This window comes from Polypterus senegalus, chromosome 9 (assembly GCF_016835505.1).
Source record: "Polypterus senegalus isolate Bchr_013 chromosome 9, ASM1683550v1, whole genome shotgun sequence".
In the NCBI taxonomy this organism is placed as follows: Eukaryota; Metazoa; Chordata; class Cladistia; order Polypteriformes; family Polypteridae; genus Polypterus; species Polypterus senegalus.
Genome location: NC_053162.1, coordinates 11,567,233 through 11,584,247, shown reverse-complemented (window position 1 = coordinate 11,584,247; position 17,015 = coordinate 11,567,233). Strand labels below are relative to the sequence as shown.

The 17,015-nt window shown below is 42.0% G+C and overlaps 1 protein-coding gene across 2 annotated transcripts in view; it reads left to right on the top strand.

Annotated features, from left to right (window-relative positions):
• Nucleotides 1-17,015, top strand: part of LOC120535112 (serine/threonine-protein kinase Nek6-like) — a 416,838-nt gene that overhangs the window by 315,294 nt on the left and 84,529 nt on the right. The gene's annotated exons all lie outside the window — the stretch shown is intronic.

The following is a 17,015-nucleotide window of genomic DNA, read 5'->3' as shown; positions in this document are numbered from 1 at the left end:
AATTGAAAGGTCGGTTCCATAGAACAGATCTCAACAGACTTCCGTCCAGCCATAGAACCATCATAATAGGCAAAGATGACAGTGTAAAAACCAGGCAGGGGAAGTGATGTCATTGAGGCGAAATTTCCCATGGTTGGTCTGCCGATGAATAAGAGGGAGGATTAGTGCACCCTGCCACCCCCTGGTCTGGCATGAAATTATCCCTTTGTGAGCCCTTCAGCTGCCTCCTAAGCGCACATGTGTGACAACTGGCAAATGGTGGGAATGGTGGCCATCAGTAATGAGTCATTTGACCAGAGAGTTTTACAGAATAGCGTTAGACATTTTACAAGTGAGAGTTGATTCAGACCATCAAGTACCGCTGCCACTACTGAAGTTGTCGAAAGCCACCAGCTTTGTGACATGGCAGTTTTTGATAATACGCACAGTACAGGGGCTATAAAATATAAGAACACTGATGAACTGTAGAGGATATCTGAGAAGGGGTTGCAGGGAATGACAATCCTATAAAAGTTCAACTCTGTTAGTGTATAGCGTCCTCTAGTGGCCAATAATGGAGCTACACACCTGAGCACCTCTACCCACTGTGAAGGTATCTGTCCTCGCCTGTCATTAGCGGGTGATTGCGTCCCCTGACCCACTTGGCACAGTGCATGCCCAAACACTTTGATCTGCCCCACGGTTGTGTGTGTTCCTGTACGACATCACGTGACGAATCTTCTCACCTTGTGATTGTCATTATTAACAAACACTTCAAGAGATAATTGTTTTCTGTTACAATTCCTTGAAAGAATACGTTTCATGAGGATAATTTAACTCCAGTTTAACTAAGTGAATAAAGACTCTGAATTGATTTGAATCGAATACATGGAGGAACATCCAAGAGGACAAAGCAGAACACACAGTGCATCCGGAAAGTATTCACAGCCCATCACTTTTTCCACATTTTGTTCGAAACCACCAGGACTCTTCCTAGAGCTGGCCAGCCATCTAAACTGGGCGATCGGGGAGAGAAGGGCCTTAGTCAGGGAGATGACCAAGAACCCGATGGTCACTCTGTCAGAGCTCCAGAGGTCCTCTGTGGAGAGAGGAGAACCTTCCAGAAGGACAACCATCTCTGCAGCAATCCACCAATCAGGTCTGTATGGTAGAGTGGCCAGACAGAAGCCACTCCTTAGTAAAAGGCACATGGCAGCCCGCATGGAGTTTGCCAAAAGGCACCTGAAGGACTCTCAGACCATGAGAAACAAAATTCTCTGGTCTGATGAGACAAAGATCGAACTCTTTGGTGTGAATACTAGGCGTCATGTTTGGAGGACACCAGGCACCGCTCATCACCAGGCCAATACCATCCCTACAGTGAAGAATGGTGGTGGCAGCATCATGCTGTGGGGATGTTTTTCAGCGACAGGGACTGGGAGACTAGTCAGGATAAAGGGAATGATGACTGCAGCAATGTACAGAGACATCCTGGATGAAAACCTGCTCCAGAGCGCTCTTGACCTCAGACTGGAGAGACGGTTCATCTTTCAACAGGACAACGACACTCAGCACAGAGCCAAGATATCAAAGGAGTGGCTTCAGGACAACTCTGTGAATGTCCTTGAGTGGCCCAGCCAGAGCAGAGCCAGACTTGACTCCGATTGAACATCTCTGGAGAGATCTTAAAATGGCTGTGCACCGACACTTCCCATCCAACCTGATGGAGCTTGAGAGGTGCTGCAAAGAGGAATGGGCGAAACTGGCCAAGGATAGGTGTGCCAAGCTTGTGGCATCAGATTCAAAAAGACTTGAGGCTGTAATTGCTGCCAAAGGTGCATCAACAAAGTATTGAGCAAAGGCTGTGAATACTTATGTACATGGGGTTTCTCAGTTTTTTTATTTATAATAAATTTGTAAAAACCTCAAGTAAACTGTCATTATGGGGTGTTGTGTGGAGAATTCTGAGGAAAAAAATGAATTTAATCCATTTTGGAATAAGGCTGTAACATAACAAAATGTGGAAGAACTGATGTGCTGTGAATACTTTCCAGATGCACTGTACCTACGCCACACAGACAGCTCACCAGTATACACAGTGCGGCGTACATTTTTGATTTAATTCGACATACTTTGTGAATCTGTAAGGGGAAATTGTCTTTTGGCATGACCTTTGGAGGTCCTAGCACAGGGTCAGCCATTGTACAAGTTAAGGGCCCAACAGTATAGGTAACTGGATTTGAACCGGCAACCTTCCAGATGGCAGTGCAGATCCTTAGCCACAGAGCCACCATATACACTAAGTGAGTTTTGTTTTGTTAATCATTATTACTTTACTTCACATGCTTACACAGTTTCCAGCATCTCCTTTACCATGTGTTCCCGTCTTGTGCGTACTCTAAACATTAGTTCACATGAGATGATACACATTTGGGTTTCTTTTAGCCAGCAATCCTGTCTGTATGCGTTTTGATTAACAGCCGCTGATTATCTTGTTCCTGTCATATTGACTAATGTAACGCTTTGGCAGATCACGATTATTAAAGCGGAAGTGTTGAGCAGTTGGTAAAAAAAAAAAAAAACACACAGGCTCATTATTAGCTGCTCCCGCCTGCTGTTGGACAGGCAATCAAAGAGAGAGCGCGCTCATCAGTCCTTTAGAAAGGCGCCTTATTGAAAATAAATCAACAGATCAGATCAGATTTGCAAGACAAAAGCCCTGGTGTCTCGTTTATATGTTAACATCCTGCATAATACAGACTTGCACTGAACTAAGGCCCAGATCCTTAGTGGTAGAGAGTCCAGTGTCACTGTTAAGGTGGCCATGCATTGTGCCTGTCATTCGCTTACCTTTCATGTGTGCACTAAGGTGTCTGGGTGCAAGTAACTGTTCAGAACTGGGAATGGCAGGCTGGTGGTTTATAGCTAAGGCGAAGTTCAGACAAGCCAGGCCTAAAATTTGCTGTAAGGCGACCTCGATGTCTATATAGGGTGGTCCAGATCTAATTATGCAATTTTCGTTACGCTATAAAGTAAAGGAAACATTTTAAAAATAACGTAACATGATTGTCAATGTGATTGTTTTGTCACTGTTATGAGAGTTGCTGTCATATATATATATATATATATATATATATATATATATATATATATATATATATATATATATATACTGCTCAAAAGAATTAAAGGAACACTTTTTAATCAGAGTATAGCATAAAGTCAATGAAACTTATGGGATATTAATCTGGTCAGTTAAGTAGCACAGGGGGTTGTTAATCAGTTTCAGCTGCTGTGGTGTTAATGAAATTAACAACAGATGCACTAGAGGGGCAACAATGAGATGACCCCCAAAACAGGAATGGTTTAACAGGTGGAGGCCACTGACATTTTTCCCTCCTCATCTTTTCTGACTGTTTCTTCACTAGTTTTGCATTTGGCTACAGTCAGTGTCACTACTGGTAGCATGAGGCGATACCTGGACCCTACAGAGGTTGCACAGGTAGTCCAACTTCTCCAGGATGGCACATCAATACGTGTCATTGCCAGAAGGTTTGCTGTGTCTCCCTGCACAGTCTCAAGGGCATGGAGGAGATTCTAGGAGACAAGCAGTTACTCTAGGAGAGCTGGAGAGGGCCATAGAAGGTCCATAACCCATCAGCAGGACCAGTATCTGCTCCTTTGGGCAAGGAGGAACAGGATGAGCACTGCCAGAGCCCTACAAAATGACCTCCAGCAGGCCACTGGTGTGAATGTCTCTGACCAAACAACCAGAAAGACTTCATGAGGGTGACCCAAGGGCCCCATGTCCTCTAATGGGCCCTGAGCTCACTGCCCAGCAGCATGCAGCTCGATTGGCATTCGCCATAGAATACCAGAATTGGCAGATGCACCACTGGTGCCCTGTGCTTTTACAGATGAGAGCAGGTTCACCCTGAGCACGTGACAGAAGTGAAAGGGTCTGGAGAAGCCATGGAGAACATTATGCTGCCTGTAACATCATTCAGCATGAGCAGTTTGGTGGTGGGTTAATGATTGTCTGGGGAGGCATATCCATGGAGGGTCACACAGACCGCTACAGGCTTGACAAAGGCACCTTGGCTGCCATTAGGTATCAGGATGAAATCCTTGGACCCATTGTCAGACCCTATGCTGGTACAGTGGCTCCTGGTGCACGACAATTCCTGGCCTCATGTGGTGAGAGTATGCAGGCAGTTCCTGGAGGATGAAGGAATTGATACCATTGACTGGCCACCACACTTTCCTGACCTAAATCCAATAGAACACCTCTGGGACATTATGTTTTGGTCCATCCAATGCCACCAGGTTGCACCTCAGACTGTCCAGGAGCTCAGTGATGCCCTGGTCCAGATCTGGAAGGAGATCCCCCACAGCACCATCTGTCATCTCATTAGAAGCATGCACCGATGTTGTCAGGCATGTATACAAGAACACAGGGGCCATACAAAGTGCTGCGTACAATTTGGAGTTGCTGCAATGAAATTTTGGCAAAATGGACTAGCCTGCCACATAATTTTTTCACTCTGATTTTTGGGGCGTCTTTGAATTCAGGGCTCTGTAGGTTGATCATTTTCATTTCCATCAAACGATGTGGCATCCTTTCATTCCTAACACATTACCCAGTCTATATCAGTATAGATATCCAGGAGGATATATATACACACACAGACACACAAACATATAAACATATCTACATATACACATATCTATATATATATATATATATATACATATACACATCTACATATATACATATATACACACATATCAACATATACATAGATACACATACATACATATACATACATATATATACACACATACACATACATATACATATATATACAGATCTACACATATCTACATATATACACACATATATATATATACATATCCACATATATATACATATCTACATATATATATATATACACATACATGCATATATATATATATATATCTCTACATATATACTGTATATACTGTATATAGCAAAATCCCTGCGCTTCGCAGTGACGAAGAACTGCTTTTAAATTTGTATTAAGAAGAAAAGAAAACCTTTTTAAACTGAGAGAAAATATACCAATAACTATCTGTTAAGGATCTCTTTGTATAGCACGTTGTTAGTTCAGCAGTCCAGTTGTAATATGACCAAGCTGTGTACTGAGATTACTTTTGAGAATGCAACGTATAGTTTTGTCCAGGAGAGAAGCAATATTGCCTCAAATCAATGGCAACCTTTTGTAGGGTGTGTCCCTGAGACTTATTACTTGTCATCGCGAAGCAGAGCCTTACTGGAAATTTGAGGCATTTCAATTGAAATGGGAGATCAGAGGGTATAACGGTGATGCGAGGAATACATTCAGAGTGTGGCGCTCTGCTGTTTTTTTGTGTAGCTGCCTTCACACAGCTTCTCTGCTGCTTTATAAACGAACGCCATATAAGGCCGTCCTTTCTCCTAGCTTCGCGGTTCTGTACTGTTTTATTGATCGTCTATTATGATTCTTGTAGTTATTGTGTAGCTATTCGAGACTTACTTTACTGTTCAGGTACCCATTTCCTTTATTTAATCCGCGGCTTGTACATTATTTTTTGCTCATTAATTACGATTATATAGATATTTATTGATTCCCTTCTTTAGCTGACTGCCTGCTCATATAAGGCGCTCTGCTGGTATTTTGTGAAGCAGCCTTTACAGAGCTTCTATGCTCTTATATAAACGAACAACATATAAAGCCATCCTTTTTCCTTGCTTTTCCAAGGAAGCAGCCTTTTTATTTAATCCACGGGTTCTCCGCTGTTTTATTGTTCGTTTATTACAATTATTATAGTTCTCTGAATTGAAATGGGAGATCAGAGGGTGTAACGGGGATGCGAGGAATACATTGAGTGTGGAGAAACTCTAGAGACAGCGTGTGTATTAACTTGTGAATTTTTCTGTGAGTATTTGGTGGCAGCGTGACGAAGTTGAATCTGCAAGACCACGTTAGCTGTGGAGCTCAACTCGGAGCATATTCTTTTCCCACCTTGTCAATTGTGTAATGCGTTTTTTGAACAGGTTTGATGCATGGAAGTGATCACTCGTACTGCTTTCAGTTAGTTCACGTGAGCTGCTCTCTTGTGTGAAGTTGCGATGTCCACGGCTTTATTTAATGCTAGCTAAGACCCGGCACTTAAAAGTTTCTCGCTACAGCAATTTTAACTCTGTTACAAAGTGATCCAAAGTCTCGTTTATACCTCGTGTCTTCTCATTAAACTTGTATCTCGCGAATAAAGTATTCGACGAAGGTATGACAAACGGCAGCGGGAGCGTGTCCATAAACTTAATTTAAACTTATGGTTTACACCGTGCTTTGTTTCCGCAGTAACTGCACTTATGAATAAGCTTGTATGCGTTTTTCTTCAGCGCTCTTTGGGAGCTCTTCCTTCTTTTCTACGTACTGCGTTCACAGTCAGTTCACGTGATTACGTGGGAGGCGTGATGATGTGACACGCAACTCCGCCCCCACGGCCATCAAGCTAAAGTCCATTACAGTATATGGAGAAAAATACGTTCCAGTTATGACTGTTACGCGTAGAATTTCCCAACTTTTGTAAGTAAGCTGTAAGGAATGAGCCTGCCAAATTTCAGCCTTCTACCTACACGGTAAGTTGGAGAATTAGTGATGAGTGAGTCAGTCAGTCAGTCAGTCAGTGAGGGTTCTGCCTTTTATTAGTATAGACTAGCAAAATACCCGCGCTTCGCAGCGGCGAAGTACTGCCTTAAAATTTTTATTAAGAAAATTAAACCTTTTTAACGTACAGTTGGCCATGTGAACAGTAATCTTGTTTCAAATCTCACAGCTTGGATTGCTGCTGTCATAATCGGTTTGAGTTTCATGGTTTGTTTCAATTACGACAGCATTTGCAGGACTTGTGTTGAAGAGACATTCGGCATCTGTCAAGTGTTGTAAGTATAAAACGGGTTTCATCGATAACTTCACATCCAGCTTTTGAGAGTTTAAACATTCATAAACATCAAAGTGTCCACTACTGAAATCGTCACGTGTGAATCTAAGATGTTTAAGAGGCATTGGCGGTTGTCCAAAGGTGTAAAATATTTGGCCATTTCGGTACACTTGAAAGCGACAACCAAACAATTCAGCGGCAGCCATCAACTCACATGCAGAACCATAGGTGAAGGGCTTAAGCATTTCACTCTTCTAGTGCTCCTGTGTAGTCTAATTATCTCCTGTACCGTCATCAGTCCACACCTTGAACCTGTCCAGTCATTCAATACATAAGACACAATGTTCATCCAGATATCAAGAGTGAGCCTGATATGACCGTGCAATATGTAACACAGAGAATGGAAAAGGCAGGTGCCATCTCCGGGCATGGAAACCACTCGGTAAGTGACAGTTCTTTGATCGATGGTGATCGCCTCGCTAGACATGTTAATGAGGGTTGAAATGATAAAGGAAATGTGTACCTGAGCAACGTAACGTAAGTGTAAAATACCTACACAATAACTATAATTGTAATAAACAAACAATAAAACAGCGGAGAAGCCGTGGGTTAAACAAAACGGCTGTAGTTATCAGTATGGAGACGTGAATCCCGTGGCGAAGCAAGGAAGGGAATGTAGAGACTGGAGCAACAGACGGCCTTATATAGGCAAGCAGCCAACAACGTGGGAGGCGTTGGGATGGGGTACCCAACGCCACCTCACACGGTGACCGAGCTGCAGGCTATGGACGTATATATGTACGTAAGTAAGATTCAGTTAGCGTTGGGAACCCGCGTACCATATTTCTTGAAGATGGGCCCATAAGTAACAAAGACCGTTGAAAAGTTCAATATGGCGGCCAACAGTGGCATCATACCACCGAAATAAGTACGTACATTGGTTTCGGTTAGCGCAGGGAAGCCGCCTACCAGATTTCGTGAGGATGGAGCCATAAATAAGAAAGTTCAACATGGCGGACGTTGTCGACCGTTATGACCGTTACGTGTAGAATTTCGAAATGTAACCTGCTTAACTTTTGTAAGTAAGCTGTAAGGAATGAGCCTGCCAAATTTCAGCCTTCTACCTACACAGGAAGTTGGAGAATTAGTGACATTGGAAAGTTCAATATGGCGGCCGATAGTGGCGCCATACCATCGAAATAAGTACATACATCGGTTTTGGTTAGCGTAGGGAAGCCGCCTACCAAATTTCGTGAAGATGGGGCCATAAATTAGAAAGTTCAACATGGCGAACATTGTCTACCGTTATGACCGTTACGCGTAGAATTTCGAAATGAAACCTGCTTAACTTTTGTAAGTAAGCTGTAAGGAATGAGCCTGCCAAATTTCAGACTGCTACTTACGCGGGAAGTTGGAGAATTAGTGATGAGTGAGTGAGTCAGTGAGTGAGTGAGTCAGAGAGGGCTTTTTGCCTTTTATTAGTATAGACTAGCAGAATACCAGGCCGAGCGAGAAGTAGTGTTTTAAATAAGTTATGAAAAAGAAAAGGAAACATTTTAAAAATAACGTAACATGATTGTCAAAGTAATTGTTTTGTGTATTTGGCGGCAGCGTCACAAAGTTTTTTTCTAGCTGCATCAGAAAATGTACCACGACGTCTGACACGCCTCCTTTTACTGTTTTCTCACAGCTTGATTGCTGCTGTCATATATATACACACACACACACACACACACATATATATAATATACATATATATATATACACATACATATCTTCATATCTACATATCTATATACATATCTACACACACAAATTATATATATGTGTGTATGTATGTGTGTATGTATGTATGTGTGTGTGTGTGTGTGTGTGTGTGTATATATATATAATCTAGATAGGGGGGTGTGTGTGTATATATATATATATATATATATACATGTGTGTATGTTTGTATGTGTCTATATGTGTGTGTATAGCTTTGGTCACTGAGTGCAAGGGAAAATAATAAAATATAGTCTATAAGTTATTAAACAGTAAAACATTAACGTTTTAAGAAGTACAGGTACATTGAGCACTACTGGAGTGGTTGTGGGTAAACTACATTTTAAAGACTGTGTAACAAAACAGGTAAGTAACTAACAGCAGCTAAAATGTATATGGATCATCTCTTGCTAGTAGATCCCTTTTGAAAGGCGCTACACGACGGCTGTGGTATAGAAATTACATTTTCTATGTGAACGTTCAAATTTGTGCCTCTGGTAATGTGCCTTACCGGCAATTAAAGAAAATTATTTTGTGTCCTCTGCCGTGTTAGAGAGAAAGGCTTTGGTTTGGGATAAAAGGTGTAAAGAAAGGAAAGTTGCCTTTTTCTTTTATATAGTATAGAGAGATGTGTTCGCTGGACGTTATGATCGCCTTTTGGGACAGTCGCGTGGGTCTTGTGTAGACTGGTGAGACGTCCCGCCATTAATCGGCTGTGATGGCACTGTCAGTCCTCCACTGTGCGTGTCTTCATAATCCGAGCTGAGGACCTGATAATCGTATACGTGCAAAAGAAAGTGTGAATCGCCTTAATATTATTTTGCCGTGGTGTAGAAAAGGGGTCCCGTGTTTGCACTTGTCTGGGCTATAGCTCAGGGGGAGGATGAAAAAAATTAAAAGTGCTCACTTTGACTTAAGGCAGAAGCGCAGTCAGCGTCTCAAAGGCCTGGCACAGCTATGCACACGCGCTGGCTGCTCGACTTTTGCTGGGCAGGAGACCCCTTTTGTACACACGTTCATGATATCAAAAGTCTCAGCGCTCTTTGGAGGTAATTCATATATTATATATATAGCAAAATACCCGCGCCTCAGCGGAGAAGTAGTGTGTTAAAGAAGTAATGAAAAAGAAAAGGAAACATTTTAATAATAACGTAACATGATTGACATTGTCATGAGTGTTGCTATCATATATATTCCTGCCTAAATAAGTCACCCTCGCTTGCTCTTACTTTTTACCGTTCATTTAATCATGGCTAGTGGCGGAAAAATTATAAAATGGAAGGAGGATGGCTTTACCAAAACAATTATTGATGGCTTAATCGATTATTCATAAAGCTTGAATTGGTGATCTGTTTTTCTGTGTTAACCTCATATTTTTTCATACTTCTTCTCAAACTAAGGTGGTGCGAGGGTAAAATGAATCGGGATGCGCTGATCAATGTAATCGGTGTACCAGGAAATCATGCATTGACAAAAGCTCCCCTTTGCTTGTAATGCAAAGTGTGATTAAATGCATTATTTTTCAGCGTTATGGAGCACATGCATCGAAGCTTCTCAGCTGTGCTTGTGCTAAGAAAAGGAAAGATTTTAAAAATAGCGTAACACGCTTGTCAATGTGACCTTTTGTAAGTAGTGCCTGGAGGATTCAGTGTGTTGAAACTCTAGAGACAGCGTGTGTATTAACTTGAGGTAAATGGGAGGGAGATGATGACGGACTCCCCACCCGCCTTTAACTGTCAATCCCCACAAACACAGTCTCTCGGAATTTGCATAAGCACACCCCTTCACCTACAATTTTAACTTAGTTACAAAGTGATCAAAACTCTCGTTTATATCCTGCGTCCTCTCATTAAACTTGTATCCCGCATTACCTGTGGGCATGTGAAACGCCAGCGGTAGCCTGTCTATGAACTTAATTTAAAGTTTAGGTTTACACCTTGCTTTCTTTCCGAGGTAGCAGCACTCATGAATATGGTAGTATATGCCACTCGCCGCTTCTTATTGTTTCGCTGCCTTCTCAATTATATAATGCATGTTTTCTTAAGCGCTTTTTGGAGGTCTTCCTGGTTTTCTACGTACTGCGTTGACAGTCAGTTCACGTGATTACGTGGGAGGCGTGATGATGTCACACGAAACTCCGCCCCCTACGTCTTTGCAGCTCTACTCCATTACAGTTAATGGAGAAAAATACCTTCCAGTTATGACCATTAGGCATAGAATTTCGAAATGAAACCTGTCCAACTTTTGTAAGTAAGCTGTAAGGAATGAGCCTGCCAAATTTCAGCCTTCTACCTACACGGGAAGTTGGAGAATTAGTGAGTGAGTGAGTGAGTGAGTGAGTGAGTGAGTGAGTGAGGGCTTTGCCTTTTATTACTATAGATTACAAAGAAAATCACCTGAAAAATCCCAGACCATCGAGAAGTGTGCGAACTGACGACATGAAAAATCGTCTTCATGCCGAACTGGAATCGTCGCCACATACAGTAAATCAAAGTCATTCAGACGATCTGGATCTGCATAATTAGATCTGGACCACCCTGTATATAAAGCTTGGTCTTTGGGCACTTGATTTGTTTGTAAGAAACAGACTGGAAATTTTGCCACACTGGTAACTTAGAATGTTTTGATGAGAACAGGACATTCAGCACAACAAAGTTGGACAATCCTGTCCACCTAGTTCCCCGAAATAACATCAAGTCGAGATATGAAAGTCCCAGAAGTCTCTACTGGGTAATGTATTCCATGTGTTCTATGGTTCTCTTGTACCTTCAGTGCTTTTCCTCGGACATATCTTGACCAGTGTTCCCACGTTTATTCTACCTCATGTGTCTAAACCTGTCTTGCTTCCTCTGTCGAATGCATTCCTGTAAAGTCTGCTTCTCCAATCCTCTCATTTTGAGGTGCTGTGGTCACCTCCTGTCCATTTTAATACTTTCCGTCTCAAATTTCAGTGCTCATTCTGCTCCTTTCCTCGGTATCCTTGTGTGTCTGAACCTTTCTTGACTGGTGCCCTCACGTTCCTATAACGCCTGCTTCTAAGATCCTAGTATTTTGAGGTGCTTTGGTCTCCTCCCTTCCATTTTTATGCTTCCCATTTTTGCAGACAACTCTAAGTGTTCATCCCACAACTTTAATCCTTTTCATGTGTCTAAACCTCTCTTGACCCGTGCGTCCTCTGTCGAGCACGTTCTCGTAAAGCCTGCTTCTCAGACTCTGTCATTTCAAGGTGCCTTGGTCACCTCCTCTCCATTTTTATGCCTCCCATCTTTGAAGGGGACTCTCAGTGTTCATTCTTCTTCTTCTTCTTCTTCTTCTTCTTCTTCTTCTTCTTCTTCTTCTTCTTCTTCTTCTTCTTCTTCTTCTTCTCTCATCTGCTCCCTCTAATGGTTGCCACAGCTTCCATATCTTTCTGTCTTCTGTATCTTGTTCTGTTACACTCATCACCTGCATGTCCTCTCTCACCACATCCATAAACCTTCTTTTAGGCCTTCCTCTTTTCCTCTTCCCTGGCAGCTCTATCCTTAGTACTTTTCTCTCAGTATACCCCTCATCTCTCCTCTACACATGTCCAAATCAACACAGTCTCACCTCTCTTACTTTGTCTCCCAACTGTCCAGTCTCCCAACCATCCAACCTGAGCTGACCCTCTAATGTCCTTATTTCTAATCCTGTCCATCCTCGTCATGCCCAATGCAAATCTTATCATCTTTAACTCTGCCACCTCCAGCTCTGTCTCCTGCTTTCTGGTCAGTGCCACCGTCTCCAACCCATATAACATAGCTGGTCTCACTACCATCCTGTAGACCTTTCCTTTCACTCTTGCTCTGTCACAAATCACTCCTGACACTCTTCTCCACCCACTCCACCCTGCCTGCACTCTCTTTTTCACTTCTCTTCCACAATCCCCATTACTCTGTACTGTTGTTCCCAAGTATTTAAACTCATCCACCTTCACCAACTCTACTCCCTGGACCCTGACCATTCCACTGACCTCCCTCTCATTCACACACATGGATTCTGTTTTGTTTCTACTGACCTTCATTCCTCTCCTCTCCAGAGCATATCTCCACTTCTCCAGGGTCTCCTCAACCTGCTCCCTACTCTCACTACTGATCACAATGTCATCAGCAAACATCACAGTCCACGAGGACTCCTGTCTAATCTTGTCTGTCAACCTGTCCATCACCATTGCAAATAAGAAAGGACTCAGAGCCGATCCCTGATGTAATCCAACCTCTGTCACTCCTACCTCCGTCCTCACCACGGTCACACTTCCCTCGTACATATCCTGTACAACTCTTACGTACTTCTCTGCCACTCCCGACTTCCTCATACAATACCACAGCTCCTTTCTTGTCACCCTGTTATATGCTTTCTCCAGGTCCACAAAGACACACTGCAACTCCTTCTGGCCTTCTCTACACTTTTCCACCAACATCCTCAGAGCAAACAACATATCTGTTGTGTACTTTTCTTGGCATGAAACCATAAGTGTTCATTCTGCTCCATTCCTCTGCATCCTTGTGTGTCTAAATCTTTCTTGATTGGTGCTTCCTCTGTCGAGCAGTTTGCATACAGCCTGCACCTCAAACCCTGACGAGGTTACTTAACTCACCTCCTGTTCATTTTTACGCTTCCTATCTTTGATGGAGACTCTCAGCATGCCTCTTATGCCTTTACTCCATCTCATATACCTGAACCTCTCTTGACTGGCACTCCAATGTCAAGCGTGTCCCAGTAAGGCCTGCTTCACAGACCCTGTCATTTCAAGGCGTCTTGGTCACCTCCTGTTCATTTTTATGCTTCCTGTCTTAGAAGGGGACTCTCAGTGTTCGTTCTACTACTTTCCTTGATATGTTTGTGCGTCTGAACCTATCTTGATTGATGCTGTTGTATTCCTGTAAACCCTGCAGCTCAAACTCTGACATTTTGAAGTTCCTTAACTTGCCTCCTCTCCATTTTCATGCTTCCTATCTTTGATGGAGACTCTCAGCATGCCTCTTATGCCTTTACTCCTCCTCATATACCTGAACCTCTCTTGACTGGCACTCCTTCTGTCAAGCATGTCCCAGTAAAACCTACTTCCCAGACTCTGTCATTTCGAGACACCTTACTTGTCTGCTTTGCTATCGCCGGTCTTTGAAGGCAACTCTCAGTGTGCCTCCTACTCCTTTACTACTCCTCATGTGCCCTCTTTCAACCGCATCAGATCCAGCTTAAGTTTTTTTTTGCTGCCATTGGCAAAAGTGACATTGTGTGATGTTGTACCCAACCCACAAAGTCTTGAAGTCGATTGCTTTACATTTTAGACTGGTTTACCCTTTCGTGTTAAGAGCAAGTCACACACAGATGTCGGATAAAATAGCAGGACGTTGGGAGACTGAAAATTCTTGTGAGTCGTAGCTGAATGTTTATCAAAAGAGAGGGAGGTAACTTTCCCTTGGAGACTAACACAAGAGAAGTATTGTGGGCGGTGGAGAAAAAGAAATGAGGGGATTACCAAAATCCACCCCGTCACATCGTTTATTTTACTTAACAACATGTCGCCCCTCGAAAAACTTTAATGCTATAGTCAACCACCTAGTTTTGTTATATCGTGGGCCGACCCTAAATTGCATCACCAAAGCTGAATGGACCAATCAAACCAAAGCCAAACTGACCAATCAGATTGCTGTGTGGACCTGGGCACACACACACACACACACGCACACACACACAGACCCCAGTGATTTATTATATACTAGATTAGTACAGGTAAAATTCCATTATAACAAATATCTTTACAACGAAATTTTCATTATAACAAAGTATTTTTAAGGTCCCAACAGTTTCCCCATATGACGCGAGTCTATAGAAATCTCATTACTACAAAGTACATTCAGCAGATGCTTTCATTATAACGAAGTGCCCAAAAGACCTTGAAATGCCTGAATGAATCATCCACAGAGCAGTTAGTTCTGTGGCCGCAGCTCAGTTGTGCACAACGATCTCCAAACAGGAACATTGTAATTTTTTTTTCTTTCTTCAAACTTTCCTCGTACTGTTTTTCTTTTTTTGCCCTTTTTGTTTCCTGCGGTTTTCAGTGATACCTTTTGCTTATTGCTCGTCAACATTTAAAAAAACATCGGTTGGAATTTATCTCATTGTCACCGTCCGATAGAAACGACAGACACGAAAAAACGTTCATATTAGGAAAAAAACTTTATATTTTTGCAGCTCTAGATTGCGGCAAAAAAAAAAAGAAAAGAAAAGACGTTGCCAGTGAATTTGGAATTTCACCATCGACACTGTCAACTTTCTTGAAAGACCGAGCAAAAAAAGAAAAAAAAATCTCGGGTTGCAAACGTATGTGAACTGCTGCATTTGAAGACGTCGAAAAAGCTGTTTTTATGTGGTTCAGTGATGCTCGTTCAAGAAACATTCCTATTAATGCGGCACTCATTCAAGAAAATGTGAGGTTTGTAAACTCTCTTGGGACCTCCCACAACTGGACGACAAGCCGAAGAGCGTCCCGAAGTCCGATCACCATGTCTGTGGAAGACTGTTTATCTGTTGCTGGGGCAACAGCTGGCTCAAAGATATTCTGTGTCTCTTTACCAAAGCAAACAGAAAAGATATTGATGGGTGATGCAGCCTGACTGCTGTGTCTGTGTATAGCAGAGTGGCAGATCACGCTACAATAAATAAGTGTGCCGTTCCTGATTCAAGCTGAATAAAGCTGGTTTTGCTAAAGTACTAAGACTCAACCTCGTGTTTTGGGGTGCAAGACAGGGACTTATAGAGGGACCCCGATCTTTTATGATTTGCTTCTGTGTCACTTCACTGCAGCGCTATGAGCCTGTTTTTTCCCTGCCCCGGCAAGAGACAGACAATCTTCCACCGACGCTGCAATCGTGCTTCGGGAAAGCGTATTATCGCAAGGAAATGCTGAGAAAAATTATCGTCAGCATAACTTGTAGGCAGGAGGAGATTAAAATTAACACGAAAGAAGCTATTGAAATGATTGCAAACACCAAGTTAAAGAAAGCACTAGAGTAACAAGTACAGAATCTCATTACAACAACAACAACAACAACATTTATTTCTATAGCACATTTTCATACAAACAGTAGCTCAAAGTGCTTTACATATTAAAGAATAGAAAAATGAAAGACACAATTATAAAACAAAATAAATCAACATTAACATCGAATAAGAGTAAGGTTCAATGGCCAGGGGGGACAGAAAAAACAAAAAAAACTCCAGACGGCTGGAGAAAAAAATAATAAAATCTGTAGGGAATTTTCGTTATAACAAAATATTTTTTAGGTCCCTGGGAGTTCGTTGTAATGGAATTTTACCTGTATTTAATTTAGACAAAATTTTGATTTTCTTTGGGCACCACCATTTTGTGAATCCCATCATTATGACGTGGGTTGTGGTGGCCAGTGGTGTGACCTTAAGGGTCACGACTTTGAGGGGGTGAATTGATGAAAGGTTAAATGGCCATTTTGTATCCAGGTTTGGTGAATAATAACAAAAGACTAGCGTGTGTTCATTTAATCAATGCTCTTGGTAACGATTTCTGTTTCTCGTATTTTTTGATTTCGATTTTGGATTTTTGAGTTTGGCTTGATGATTGTGCTTCATTCACTTCATGCTTATGATTCTTTGCTTGTTTTTTTGACTCGTCTCTTCTTCTGATACTTTATTTTAGATTTTATGTCACCGTCCCATTCACAACGACTTTAAAAAGCAGTTACTGAATAAATCATTTTTTTGAGGTTGGCCAATTTACCAATCACCAACGATGTCATTTGGAGTGAAAATATTGGACAATAATTTTTTTTTTCAAAAGTTTTGCTTCTTAAAATGTTTGGTGATTATGATATCTTTAAGGTGAACAGATCAACTGTATCCCACAGAAACGTGATGCGGACACATTGCATTATTTTAACTGAGCTAAAAGTTTTTATGCTGATTTGTACTTGGCATCTGGTGGTCCTCGTTTCAGTATCCAACAACTGTTGATCAACATTGATGAACATCCCTTGCTTTGATGCGTCATTGCAGTATCTGTCCTTCCACCACTTTTCTCACCGAGATTAGCAGCAAATGTCGGAGTCCAAGTGTGAATGCAGAAAGTGAATTTTAAGCGACCAGTTGTACTTCATGGTTTTGTACTTGAAGCCTGCTGTGAACCAGCTGGACATAATTTAGTGCTCCGTAATTGCCAACCTCATCCTTGAATCCACGTAATTTCTACCGATCCTACTTAGCCAATCTTCAAACTGCTCTTCACTGATGACGGGTCTAAATTGTGA